The following is a 4744-nucleotide window of genomic DNA, read 5'->3' on the forward strand; positions in this document are numbered from 1 at the left end:
AGGAGGTGCGTAGCACAGCGGGTGAAACATATAGAGATGTGTGTGTGTGTGTGTGTGTGTGTGTGTGTGTGTGTGTGTGTGTGTGTGTGTGCGTGCACGCGCGCGTGCACGTGTGCGTGAGGCTCGGCCATTATGTAACAGCGGGTTGCTGTCGTATTAATAGCGCATCTGCATCCGACCGCCAGCATCCGCTCGTCATCATCCTCGGCTTTGCTGTCAGAAGGGGACACCGCCGTCCAATGAATGAATGAAGGATGCAATGAATGACATCCCATGCATTGTGATAATCCCGTGCCGGATGCGCGGGGGAAAAAAAATTGACTCACGATTTTACATGCAGGGTCTATTTAGAGTCTCGAGAGTCCATTTTAACATTGCCCGGTTTTAGTTGTTATTATACTGAGAATGCACCCAACTCCATGTGATAATCCTGTGCCGGATGCAGAAAAAAAAACCATTAAATCACTAATATAGCTAAAACATAGATTAAGATTACAGTCAATTGAGACTGTATTTTTTATTCTGAACTCAGTACTGTCAAATTTTAGTAGCTGTTTCCATCTGACCAAAAAAACTCCATGGGATAATTTTGTGCCGCATGCAGAAAAAAAAGTTACATCCCTAGTATATCGTACGTACAAGTCAATTAAGGCTCTCCATATTCCATGGATGCAATTCTGACATTAATTAGAAGGTGCAGGACTGGCATTGAACCAGCAGGTGTCACTGTACACACAAAAATTCCTGCACAATGGAGTGAGGGCCTTTACAACAGATTCAACATGATAATGCTGACTTTCAATTCACAGCACGTCACACTAATTCGGGAGGGAATTATTTTGATGGACAAATTAATTTTGACATAAAGGTGACAAAAAAAATAAAATTGTGAGTTTTAACCGCGAATCATCCTTTGACTCAAATACAGTAGAGACGGAAACAGTTGCTCGTCCAAAACGTCTTGATAAGATTAAGAACATAGAATCAAGTTTCTCGTCCAACCTAGTTTTGTCTAACCCTTTACACAGGAGGGTCATCGGCCACATGAAAACGTCGCTAATAAGAGAGGAAACAAAATCCCCTTCTACAGAGCCCGTTAAAACCCGCAGGGTTTACCAGCCTCTGTTGCACATCCATTTCGCGCCCAAGATTCAGTTCGTTGCTATAAAAAGACAGGGCGCAAAGTATGCGATAACGCGCGCAGAACTGAATGTTTGGCATGTCACACATACAGGCACTCGGAAGCTAATCAAAAGTGCTAAACGCGAAGCAACGACTGCTCACAAACCATGACGTCAACATCTCACACTGGCGTCATGTTTTGGAGTGTCACATGCCTGTGTCCAAATGTTAGCGCTTAGTTTGAGTCCGGCGTTAAGGTTTTCCAGATGTGCCCGGCACTTCTGGACCGGTGGCTCCTGGAATTACAAAAAATAAATGTAAAAAAAAGGTTCTGGCTTGACCCGCTGCCGGCGATTGAAGGTGAACACACACATCTCGCACGTTTTGAGTTTCACTCGCTTTTAATTAAACGCCATGAGGGCGCGGGCGGCAGCTGGGCTGGATGCTGACTCGAGCCGGTGAGGCACTACTTTCCACTCCTGCTGTGTTTTTGTGGAGACACTGATTTATGTCGTCACATTTAGCGACAGGCTACGAGTTCTAATTTTAGGTGAAGTTTTGGTTCGTGGCTGAAGTCCCGTCGCAAGTTCCCAAGCAAGTGAAGCCAAGTGAGGTGATGTCATCTTCGTGAAGGGAAAAGTCTGGTGCATGATCCTTTCCAAAGTTCAGAAGGGGGCAAAAAAGGATGTACTTAAAAATAAATACATTTTTGGTTTTAATAATTGTGTGATAAATTACAAATGAATGTTTCGGTGGTTTATGCAAGATAGTGAGAATTCGAGCATCGACACGAAAACAAAACTGGACCAGAGTCAGCAGCTCGGCTTCAGCAGACGTTTATTTCGTACCGTGTCTATTCATCCAGAATTCCAACAACGGAAGGTTGAACAGTATCTGTCTCGCAGGGATCACCTTCGATCCAGAAGAACTTTAGCATCTGGACAAAGCGACCTTTTAGCTATTAAGATCTTCCTTCCAGATGGCCACTAACTCATTTGGAAAAGCCTTGGGGGAGGTCTGTGTATTCCATAATTCCTACCTTGTATTTTACTCAGCATTGCCCACCCTTGGGAGCGCCTTTCGGCAGAATATGTTTCCGCATGCCCTCTTTTGACTAAAAGGCTGCCGTCACTGCAGCGCCGTGCGACCGGTTGACACATAAAAGCGTGATTTACACCAACCAATATTGACACAGCCAAATGAAAGGAGAGGCTGATACGAAGCGTAAACCAATTCCGGCCTTTTATGGAGGTGAAACAAGAAGCTTGTCTGTTCCACAGTGGATGTTTGATTTTAAGACAATCCATTTTTTTTAAGTCTTTAGCATGAATGGGTCATTGTGCTCCGTTTTCATGGCAACCCCCTGAAATAAACATTAAACATTGACACCATACTCCGCCCACATTAGATGGCATAGGGAAAAAAAAAGTTTTGTCATTTACTATCATCCATTAATCGAGGATACCTAAGTCCGATTGGGCCTCGTTTGAAGTAGGAGTTTGTCAAGTACATAGGAACCGTAAAGTTGGGCAAACATGGCTGCTTCAGACTAATATGGCCGACTTCCTGTTCATACAACTTAACTAGAATACATACGCTTGCGAAAATTTGTAAGATTTCACATACGATGAGGTGCCCTAAAAAGCACATCTATGCATGCAAGGCTAAATTTGGGAAATTCCCTCGGAGGCATTTTTCAGCATACGAGCCCGTGAATTTGCCAGAAATAGCTGCTTCAAACTAAAATGTCCGACTTCCCGTTCAATTTTGGCCATCGGTCCCTGAGACTTTTTCGTGCATCCTAATATGATACACTTGTACACCCAATTTCATGTTGACTGGTGAAACTGGTGTTGAGTTGTACATTATTCAAATTTTCCCTGGGGCTAGTTGTCAGGGATCATGTTCGGGTCCCCCTCAGATTCCTCCATTTTCAACAGGATACATGCCCTTCGCGCACCTGATGATGATCATCCAATTTCGTGTCAATCTGTGACTCTGGTGTGGAGAACTATTTTTAGACTACAGAGTGTGTGTTTTTTTGTGGGGGGGGGGTTGGGGAGGTTGATGTGGTCTCAGAATGAGTAAATGTAATCATGAACTAAACAACAGACACAACAGAAGGGGAATTTATGGCCTCCATATTTTCCCACAAGAAGTGCTCACCCGGAGGCCACCCTGAACTACACGGACACAAATCGACACACCCCAAGCTAGTTCACTGCACCAGTGACGGCTTTGTCGGGGGAAGTAAAATCAGGACCGTCAGGGGTTATAATTCCTTTTCTACAAGCGGCGGCTCTGTCGGCCCACCGGAGGAGGCGGAGCTTATCCCTGCTCTTTATAAAATGTTGCCCGCAGTAGTAAAAAAATTGTAATTTGAAAGACGCTCAAGAGGTTTACACTTTGCGTGCAAGGTAGCAACGGGAGGAAGCTTCCCTCCATGCCCCAACAGGAGTTTTAAATAAACAAAAAGATTTTCAGAAAACAATTTAGATCAAGAGTTGTCTCTGGAAGAAAGTGGAACATCAAAAGTTGGCCTTTTAAGGAAAGTGAAATCGGTTCCCTTGTATTCAGGAAGTGAAGCATCAGTCAGTTTTCTTCTTTTTAAGTCGGTGCAGTCAGTTTGACTTGACACTCGTCATTTTCCATCGTCTTATATTTCCTCACCCGAGTTCATGACGAGGGGTTTCCGTCTCCGCCGCGCTCATCGCTCCCCCCCACCACCGTTTCCACTGCCGGTGAGGCGCTGAAGCTCTAACAAGGCCATTAAACGCGTCAATCAGCCACAGAGCGACCCGCTCGGCCAAAGAGCTGACAAAGAGTTGAGACGTCGGTCAGCTTGTGGATTTCGGGGAAGGACGGAGAACAGAAAAAAATAATAATAATTTTGATGTGAAACAAGCAAAAATCGAGTGAGAATAAGTCCCTCCAAAAACTTGTCAAGATAGTTGGCGTGAACGACTTCATGTCTGGGTTGGACTATTCAAAGTAAATGACACACTCGTTTGTGTTTGAATCAGTGTGAGTCACAAAAACGGATTCGCCACAACAAACCGATCATGCGCGGACTGCCGCGTTTATCCCCGGGCTAAGTCTTTTTTTTTTATGTGGAAGAATTAGTCTGATGTCACGGCAACGCCGCTCCCGAATATACAACATGTCTCAATTCGAGGCGCCCGCCGCGGCCGCCGTTACTCGCAAAATTGTCATTGTTTGCCTGAGCACTCGGCTCTTGATCTTTACCAATGGTTCACTAAAAATGAGATTAGAAATAGTCTACATGCAGTCCATATTCCCATTCAGGAAGCGTGCAGTTTCTAACTATCGGGTGTATGCTTTGGACCGACAAGTTCCCTTGGGGAGCCTAAAACCTCAATGGAAGTAAGTCTTGCATTCACCAGAGGGGACGTACTGCAAACATCGACAACTACCGGTCGGAACACACACGGCGTTTTTTGGTGCAACGTTAGATTGGAGGAAAGATTGCGTATCCGTTTGCCCCCATTCGGAGTCTTGAGTCGGACGTTTTTCCAAAGTCCTGCGGTCTGAAAGCATGTAGGAATGTTCCAACAGCAGAAACGTAAAAATGAAAACCGCCCCCCCCCCGCCCCCCTCCGAC

The sequence above is a fragment of the Hippocampus comes genome, unplaced genomic scaffold, assembly GCF_001891065.2.
Source record: "Hippocampus comes isolate QL1 unplaced genomic scaffold, H_comes_QL1_v1.1 scaffold328, whole genome shotgun sequence".
In the NCBI taxonomy this organism is placed as follows: Eukaryota; Metazoa; Chordata; class Actinopteri; order Syngnathiformes; family Syngnathidae; genus Hippocampus; species Hippocampus comes.